The following is a 9,738-nucleotide window of genomic DNA, read 5'->3' as shown; positions in this document are numbered from 1 at the left end:
AATATTTCTCTGTCCGGATAAGATGATAGAATTCTTGCAACCATGTAACTGCGGAGTGATTGCCATGAAATGAACGTGATCCTTGTTCCACGTGTGTCCTGCTCCTAGCAGCTTGGTCTCTGTGGCGCAATTGGTTAGCGCGTTAGACTGTTAATCTAAAGGTTGGTGGTTCAAGCCCACCCAGGGACGAGTGTTTTCCATTTGTTGAGCTCTGTGATGTCAGAAGACTTTCCTGTAGTGTAAATTTGATTCCGTGTGTATCTTCTCCTGTATCCTGTTTTTAGATGTGATTGGTGAGTTGTTGAATGTAAAACAGGAAGAGTATTATATTTTCCATCCTAGTAAAATGGGTGTCAGTGGCCTGTGATCATCAGTTGCTGAATAGCTTCACCATATATCTAAACTCCATATAGAATGAGATCACAGACAGCCAGGGGTCAAAGGTCAGCTTTCTACCAACTCCATGTCTGTGGCGCAATTGCTTTGAGCCTTAGACTGTTAATCTAAAGATTTGATTGATGTGTTTGAACATACAACATGAGAACAGTTGCATTGAAACCACTGGTAAAAATGGGAGGCGGTGGCCCGATTGGGTATATAAATAACTACAGAGGGTAGGTAGTGCGTACGGCCCAGTACATCACTGGGGCTCAGCTGCCTGCCATCCAGGACCTCTACACCAGGTGGTGTCAGAGGAAGGCCCTAAAAATGGTCAAAGACCCCAGCCACCCCAGTCAAAGACTGCTCTCTCTACTACCACATGGCAAGCGGTACTGGAGTGCCAAGTCTAGGACAAAAGGCTTCTACCTTGTTTTTACCCGCAAGCCATAAGACTCCTGAACAATTGTTTCTAGCCTGTCTTTTTACTGTTGTTTTATTTCTTTATTTACCTATTGTTAACCTAATACCTTTTTTGCACTATTGGTTAAGAGCCTGTAAGTAAGCATTTCACTGTAAGGTCTACTAGATGTGTTGCATTCGGCGCACGTGACAAATAAACTTTGATTTGATTTGAAAGCAAAGGCCTGTGGTTTTATTACTGCATATCTTGACCGTTCTGTATGGAAAATCTGGCTCAAAGAAACATATTTTTGAATATAGATAAGCATCCTGCTCGAAGGACCATATCATCATTATATATTAACAGTGGTGGAAGAAGTACACAATTGTCATACTTGAATAAAAGTATAAATACCAGTGGTGGAAAAAAGTACCCAATTTTCATACTTTAAAGTCTTTTTACTTAAGTACTTTACACCACTGTATATTAATCTGGCTCGACAGACTATATCATTTAGCTATGTATTGTATATGTACAGTACCAGTCAAAAGTTTGGACACACCTCCTCATTCAAGGGTTTTTCTTTATTTTGACAATTTTCATCATTTTAGAATAACAGTGAAGACATAAAAACTATGAAATAAAACATATGGAATCATGTAGTAACCAAAAAGTGTGAAACAAATCCAAATATATTTATGTTTGAGATTCTTCAAAGTAGCCACCCTTTGCCTTGATGACAGCTTTGCACACTCTTGGCATTCTCTCAACCAGCTTCATGAGGCAGTCACCTGGAAGGCCTTTCAATTAACAGGTGTGCCTTGTTAAAAGTTAATTTGTGTAATTTCTTTCCTTCGTAATGCGTTTCAGCCAATCAGTTGTGTTGTGACAGGGTAGGGTTGGAATACAGAAGATAGCCCTATTTGGTAAAAGACCAAGTCAATATTATGGCAAGAACAGCTCGAATAAGCAAAGAGAAACGACGGTACATCATTACTTTAAGACACGAAGGTCAGTCAATCCAGAAAATTTCAACAACTTTGAAAATTTCTTCAAGCGCAATCGCAAAAACCATCAAGCGCTATGATGAAACTGGCTCTCGTAAGGACCGCCACAGGAAAGGAAGACCCAGAGTTACCTCTGCTGTGGAGGATAAGTTCATGAGAATTACCAGCCTCAGAAATTGCAGCCCAAATAAATGCTTCACAGAGTTCAAGTAACAGACACATCTCAACATCAACCCATCAGAGGAGACTATGTGAATTTGGCCTTCAATGTCAAACTGCTGTAAAAACAAAAACACTACTAAAGGACACCAATAATAAGAAGAGACTTGCTTGGGCCAAGAAACACAAGCAATGGCCTTAAGCCGGTGGAAATCTGTCCGTTGGTCTGACTCCAAATGTGAGATTTTTGGTTCCATCCGCTCTGTCTTTGTGCGACGAGGAGTAGGTGAACGCATGATCTCTGCGTGTGTGTGGTTCCCACCGTGAAGCAAGGACAAGGTGTGATGGTGTAGGGATGCTTTGCTGGTGACACTGTTGGTGATTTATTTAGAATTCAAGGTACACTTAACCAGCATGGCTACGACAGCATTCTGCAGCGATACGCCATCCCATCTGGTTTGCGCTTAGTGGGACTATCATTTGTTTTTCAACAGGACAATGACCCACACACCTCCAGGCTGTGTAAGGGCTATTTGACCAAGAAGCAAAGTGATGGAGTGCTGCATCAGATGACCTGACCTCCACAATCACCCGACCTCAACTCAATTGAGAGGGTTTGGGATGAGTTGGACCGCAGAGGGAAGGAAAAGCAGTCAACAAGTGCTCAGCATTTGTGAGAACTCCTTCAAGACCGTTGGAAAGCATTCCAGGTGCAGCTGGTGGAGAGAATGCCAAGAGTGTGCAAAGCTGTCATCAAGGCAAAGGGTGGCTACTTTGAATAATATAAAATATATTGTGTTTTGTTTAAGACTTTTTTGGTTACTAAAAGATTCCATATGTGTTATTTCATAGTTTTGATGTCTTCACTTTTATTCTACAATGTAGAAAATAGTAAAAAATCTAGAAAAACCCTTGAATGAGGAGGTGTGTCCCAACTTTTAAATGGTACTGTATATGTGTATGTATGTATACATTAATCTGGTTTGAGGAACAATACATTCAGAATCTATTATCTACTCTTCTTTACTGCTTTAACTTATTTTCATTTTCAGAAACACCATTGTGATAAATCACTGTATATCACCATGTATAACTTTGAGAAAATTAAAATGAATATATTTTGTCTTGTTGTTTAAAGTGTGCGCAGGCCTAGTTTGTCGACACATGTTGGTATCGTGTTTGTTAGGGATGGGCATTTGAAATGATTTCACTCTTCGGATAATATGACATTATTTCTGCTATCAGGATAGTCGACATTGAAAAACGCATTTAAAAAACACTTGACAAGTCAGAATGACACAAACGTCAAAGGCAGGCTACCACAACGGACAGGCTGCAATTCTCCAGTAGTTTTTGGCCAACAGCAACGGTGAAAGAGAAGTCTGATTTTCGCCATGATTGATGGATTCTGTTTGAAATGACTTTTCTGGTGAGTGTTTTGCATTGCTCTGGGTCAGGTTTTGTGGAACCGTGGCGATGTACGCGACAGTCATTTCTATTTGAAGTGGAGAAAATAGGTTGTCAGAGTTGACTGGAGGACTAAATGCGCTAGCTCAATGCACTGTCATCAAAACTAAAAATCAACAGTTCAACTGTTGTTTTATTAAATAAAGAATTTCAATTGTCACGGTGTATCCCTGTATGTAATAATGTCTCAATGATCATTTAATTTAGAAAAAAGTTTTCATTGTTAACCCCCCCAAAAAAAGGTCAAATGAACACGCACACAAGTAAAGGAATACTGAGGTTTGTTCGGATTTTTAAATATTCAAATAACCGTGATCGTCTGATGTGTGTGTATGCGCGTCTAAATGTGTACTTTTGTAGACAACGAAGGAGATGCTGTTGCTTTAACTGAACTGATCTGGATACGTAGAATTCCAGTACACATTCAGTCCTCGTTAGTATAGTGGTCAGTATCCCCGCCTGTCACGCGGGAGACCGGGGTTCAATTCCCCGACGGGGAGGTAAGAATTTTATTTTCGTTATACTTCTGCTTGTGAGAGAAGCCTCATTGTAAAATGACCTTCAGTACTTGTCTTTACTCCACTATAGCTACTCTACAGTGTCGTTTAACCCACTTGTCAAATGGAGGGTGGTGGCAAAGTTCTGTTGTTTTATTACTGTAGATCTTGACCGTTCTGTTTTGAAAATATAAATCTCACTCAAAGGACCATGTCATTGTTATCGATCTGGCTAAGGGACCTTCAATTAAGAATCTATAATAGATTACCACGGTATGAGTCATAATACCTGTAAAACCTAGCAGTCAAACATGAAAATGGTTACAATTGTTTTTCGACCATACATTTTTCCCAATGGGGATTTTGGTAATACTTCAAATAAAGTCAGTGTTTTGCGTAAGCTTACCCCGGCGTGACATTTTTCTAACTGTGTAAATTTCTCCCAGACAAGGTGACTTTCATGAATAAATTCACTTGTATTTACCCAGCCCAAAATGAAATAGAGGCGTCACTACAGACAACCTGGTTTGAATCCAGGCTATCACAACTGGCTGTGATTGGTTAGTCCCATAGGGTGGCCCACAATTGGCCCAGCGTCGTCCGGTTTTGGCATTGCTTTCTTAGCACCCCTCTTGAATTGCGATGTTTTTCCAAGATTCTAGAGCAGTGAGTAGATAGCCGTATACTGTATAACTTTGTGCCATTTTGAATTAGTGTATAGAGTCAATTTAGCGACTTTGACGCTATATTTAGCGAGTATTCAGTCCCTTTCAGAGTCTTTTATTGGTAAGAGGCTAACGACAAACTCTGCTACTTTTCAGGCTGCCTTGGGGAGTTTTGGGGTTTTGATAGTATTTAAAGATAAAATATATCTTTAAGATAAACCATGTAGTATATACGTCTGTTCAGATCTGGATGTTACCCCTCTGTTTTGCTATACAATTATGACTGAAAGCTAAATATTTCTCTGTCCGGATAAGATGATAGAATTCTTGCAACCATGTAACTGCGGAGTGATTGCCATGAAATGAACGTGATCCTTGTTCCACGTGTGTCCTGCTCCTAGCAGCTTGGTCTCTGTGGCGCAATTGGTTAGCGCGTTAGACTGTTAATCTAAAGGTTGGTGGTTCAAGCCCACCCAGGGACGAGTGTTTTCCATTTGTTGAGCTCTGTGATGTCAGAATACTTTCCTGTAGTGTAAATTTGATTCCGTGTGTATCTTCTCCTGTATCCTGTTTTTAGATGTGATTGGTGAGTTGTTGAATGTAAAAGAGGAAGAGTATTATATTTTCCATCCTAGTAAAATGGGTGTCAGTGGCCTGTGATCATCAGTTGCTGAATAGCTTCACCATATATCTAAACTCCATATATAATGAGATCACAGACAGCAAGGGGTCAAAGGTCAGCTTTCTACCAACTCCATGTCTGTGGCGCAATTGCTTTGAGCCTTAGACTGTTAATCTAAAGATTTGATTGATGTGTTTGAACATACAACATGAGAACAGTTGCATTGAAACCACTGGTAAAAATGGGAGGCGGTGGCCCGATTGGGTATATAAATAACTACAGAGGGTAGGTAGTGCGTACGGCCCAGTACATCACTGGGGCTCAGCTGCCTGCCATCCAGGACCTCTACACCAGGTGGTGTCAGAGGAAGGCCCTAAAAATGGTCAAAGACCCCAGCCACCCCAGTCAAAGACTGCTCTCTCTACTACCACATGGCAAGCGGTACTGGAGTGCCAAGTCTAGGACAAAAAGGCTTCTACCTTGTTTTTACCCGCAAGCCATAAGACTCCTGAACAATTGTTTCTAGCCTGTCTTTTTACTGTTGTTTTATTTCTTTATTTACCTATTGTTAACCTAATACCTTTTTTGCACTATTGGTTAAGAGCCTGTAAGTAAGCATTTCACTGTAAGGTCTACTAGATGTGTTGCATTCGGCGCACGTGACAAATAAACTTTGATTTGATTTGAAAGCAAAGGCCTGTGGTTTTATTACTGCATATCTTGACCGTTCTGTATGGAAAATCTGGCTCAAAGAAACATATTTTTGAATATAGATAAGCATCCTGCTCGAAGGACCATATCATCATTATATATTAACAGTGGTGGAAGAAGTACACAATTGTCATACTTGAATAAAAGTATAAATACCAGTGGTGGAAAAAAGTACCCAATTTTCATACTTTAAAGTCTTTTTACTTAAGTACTTTACACCACTGTATATTAATCTGGCTCGACAGACTATATCATTTAGCTATGTATTGTATATGTACAGTACCAGTCAAAAGTTTGGACACACCTCCTCATTCAAGGGTTTTTCTTTATTTTGACAATTTTCATCATTTTAGAATAACAGTGAAGACATAAAAACTATGAAATAAAACATATGGAATCATGTAGTAACCAAAAAGTGTGAAACAAATCCAAATATATTTATGTTTGAGATTCTTCAAAGTAGCCACCCTTTGCCTTGATGACAGCTTTGCACACTCTTGGCATTCTCTCAACCAGCTTCATGAGGCAGTCACCTGGAAGGCCTTTCAATTAACAGGTGTGCCTTGTTAAAAGTTAATTTGTGTAATTTCTTTCCTTCGTAATGCGTTTCAGCCAATCAGTTGTGTTGTGACAGGGTAGGGTTGGAATACAGAAGATAGCCCTATTTGGTAAAAGACCAAGTCAATATTATGGCAAGAACAGCTCGAATAAGCAAAGAGAAACGACGGTACATCATTACTTTAAGACACGAAGGTCAGTCAATCCAGAAAATTTCAACAACTTTGAAAATTTCTTCAAGCGCAATCGCAAAAACCATCAAGCGCTATGATGAAACTGGCTCTCGTAAGGACCGCCACAGGAAAGGAAGACCCAGAGTTACCTCTGCTGTGGAGGATAAGTTCATGAGAATTACCAGCCTCAGAAATTGCAGCCCAAATAAATGCTTCACAGAGTTCAAGTAACAGACACATCTCAACATCAACCCATCAGAGGAGACTATGTGAATTTGGCCTTCAATGTCAAACTGCTGTAAAAACAAAAACACTACTAAAGGACACCAATAATAAGAAGAGACTTGCTTGGGCCAAGAAACACAAGCAATGGCCTTAAGCCGGTGGAAATCTGTCCGTTGGTCTGACTCCAAATGTGAGATTTTTGGTTCCATCCGCTCTGTCTTTGTGCGACGAGGAGTAGGTGAACGCATGATCTCTGCGTGTGTGTGGTTCCCACCGTGAAGCAAGGACAAGGTGTGATGGTGTAGGGATGCTTTGCTGGTGACACTGTTGGTGATTTATTTAGAATTCAAGGTACACTTAACCAGCATGGCTACGACAGCATTCTGCAGCGATACGCCATCCCATCTGGTTTGCGCTTAGTGGGACTATCATTTGTTTTTCAACAGGACAATGACCCACACACCTCCAGGCTGTGTAAGGGCTATTTGACCAAGAAGCAAAGTGATGGAGTGCTGCATCAGATGACCTGACCTCCACAATCACCCGACCTCAACTCAATTGAGAGGGTTTGGGATGAGTTGGACCGCAGAGGGAAGGAAAAGCAGTCAACAAGTGCTCAGCATTTGTGAGAACTCCTTCAAGACCGTTGGAAAGCATTCCAGGTGCAGCTGGTGGAGAGAATGCCAAGAGTGTGCAAAGCTGTCATCAAGGCAAAGGGTGGCTACTTTGAATAATATAAAATATATTGTGTTTTGTTTAAGACTTTTTTGGTTACTAAAAGATTCCATATGTGTTATTTCATAGTTTTGATGTCTTCACTTTTATTCTACAATGTAGAAAATAGTAAAAAATCTAGAAAAACCCTTGAATGAGGAGGTGTGTCCCAACTTTTAAATGGTACTGTATATGTGTATGTATGTATACATTAATCTGGTTTGAGGAACAATACATTCAGAATCTATTATCTACTCTTCTTTACTGCTTTAACTTATTTTCATTTTCAGAAACACCATTGTGATAAATCACTGTATATCACCATGTATAACTTTGAGAAAATTAAAATGAATATATTTTGTCTTGTTGTTTAAAGTGTGCGCAGGCCTAGTTTGTCGACACATGTTGGTATCGTGTTTGTTAGGGATGGGCATTTGAAATGATTTCACTCTTCGGATAATATGACATTATTTCTGCTATCAGGATAGTCGACATTGAAAAACGCATTTAAAAAACACTTGACAAGTCAGAATGACACAAACGTCAAAGGCAGGCTACCACAACGGACAGGCTGCAATTCTCCAGTAGTTTTTGGCCAACAGCAACGGTGAAAGAGAAGTCTGATTTTCGCCATGATTGATGGATTCTGTTTGAAATGACTTTTCTGGTGAGTGTTTTGCATTGCTCTGGGTCAGGTTTTGTGGAACCGTGGCGATGTACGCGACAGTCATTTCTATTTGAAGTGGAGAAAATAGGTTGTCAGAGTTGACTGGAGGACTAAATGCGCTAGCTCAATGCACTGTCATCAAAACTAAAAATCAACAGTTCAACTGTTGTTTTATTAAATAAAGAATTTCAATTGTCACGGTGTATCCCTGTATGTAATAATGTCTCAATGATCATTTAATTTAGAAAAAAGTTTTCATTGTTAACCCCCCCAAAAAAAGGTCAAATGAACACGCACACAAGTAAAGGAATACTGAGGTTTGTTCGGATTTTTAAATATTCAAATAACCGTGATCGTCTGATGTGTGTGTATGCGCGTCTAAATGTGTACTTTTGTAGACAACGAAGGAGATGCTGTTGCTTTAACTGAACTGATCTGGATACGTAGAATTCCAGTACACATTCAGTCCTCGTTAGTATAGTGGTCAGTATCCCCGCCTGTCACGCGGGAGACCGGGGTTCAATTCCCCGACGGGGAGGTAAGAATTTTATTTTCGTTATACTTCTGCTTGTGAGAGAAGCCTCATTGTAAAATGACCTTCAGTACTTGTCTTTACTCCACTATAGCTACTCTACAGTGTCGTTTAACCCACTTGTCAAATGGAGGGTGGTGGCAAAGTTCTGTTGTTTTATTACTGTAGATCTTGACCGTTCTGTTTTGAAAATATAAATCTCACTCAAAGGACCATGTCATTGTTATCGATCTGGCTAAGGGACCTTCAATTAAGAATCTATAATAGATTACCACGGTATGAGTCATAATACCTGTAAAACCTAGCAGTCAAACATGAAAATGGTTACAATTGTTTTTCGACCATACATTTTTCCCAATGGGGATTTTGGTAATACTTCAAATAAAGTCAGTGTTTTGCGTAAGCTTACCCCGGCGTGACATTTTTCTAACTGTGTAAATTTCTCCCAGACAAGGTGACTTTCATGAATAAATTCACTTGTATTTACCCAGCCCAAAATGAAATAGAGGCGTCACTACAGACAACCTGGTTTGAATCCAGGCTATCACAACTGGCTGTGATTGGTTAGTCCCATAGGGTGGCCCACAATTGGCCCAGCGTCGTCCGGTTTTGGCATTGCTTTCTTAGCACCCCTCTTGAATTGCGATGTTTTTCCAAGATTCTAGAGCAGTGAGTAGATAGCCGTATACTGTATAACTTTGTGCCATTTTGAATTAGTGTATAGAGTCAATTTAGCGACTTTGACGCTATATTTAGCGAGTATTCAGTCCCTTTCAGAGTCTTTTATTGGTAAGAGGCTAACGACAAACTCTGCTACTTTTCAGGCTGCCTTGGGGAGTTTTGGGGTTTTGATAGTATTTAAAGATAAAATATATCTTTAAGATAAACCATGTAGTATATACGTCTGTTCAGATCTGGATGTTACCCCTCTGTTTTGCTATACAATTATGACTGAAAGCT

The 9,738-nt window shown here is 39.9% G+C and overlaps 4 non-coding genes across 4 annotated transcripts; all 4 read left to right on the top strand.

Annotated features, from left to right (window-relative positions):
• The first annotated feature begins 115 nt into the window (after positions 1–115).
• On the top strand, positions 116–189 carry trnan-guu (transfer RNA asparagine (anticodon GUU)). Its single transcript has one exon. It is a non-coding gene; the product is annotated as a tRNA-Asn (tRNA).
• Positions 190–3,842: 3,653 nt separating this feature from the next.
• Positions 3,843–3,914, top strand: trnad-guc (transfer RNA aspartic acid (anticodon GUC)). The gene has a single exon. It is a non-coding gene; the product is annotated as a tRNA-Asp (tRNA).
• Positions 3,915–4,984: 1,070 nt separating this feature from the next.
• Positions 4,985–5,058, top strand: trnan-guu (transfer RNA asparagine (anticodon GUU)). Its single transcript has one exon. It is a non-coding gene; the product is annotated as a tRNA-Asn (tRNA).
• Positions 5,059–8,712: 3,654 nt separating this feature from the next.
• Positions 8,713–8,784, top strand: trnad-guc (transfer RNA aspartic acid (anticodon GUC)). Its single transcript has one exon. It is a non-coding gene; the product is annotated as a tRNA-Asp (tRNA).
• Positions 8,785–9,738: the final 954 nt, after the last annotated feature.

The sequence above is a fragment of the Oncorhynchus nerka genome, unplaced genomic scaffold, assembly GCF_034236695.1.
Source record: "Oncorhynchus nerka isolate Pitt River unplaced genomic scaffold, Oner_Uvic_2.0 unplaced_scaffold_6157, whole genome shotgun sequence".
In the NCBI taxonomy this organism is placed as follows: Eukaryota; Metazoa; Chordata; class Actinopteri; order Salmoniformes; family Salmonidae; genus Oncorhynchus; species Oncorhynchus nerka.
Note: the sequence above shows the minus strand (reverse complement) of the source record. Positions and strands in the feature narration are given on the sequence as shown.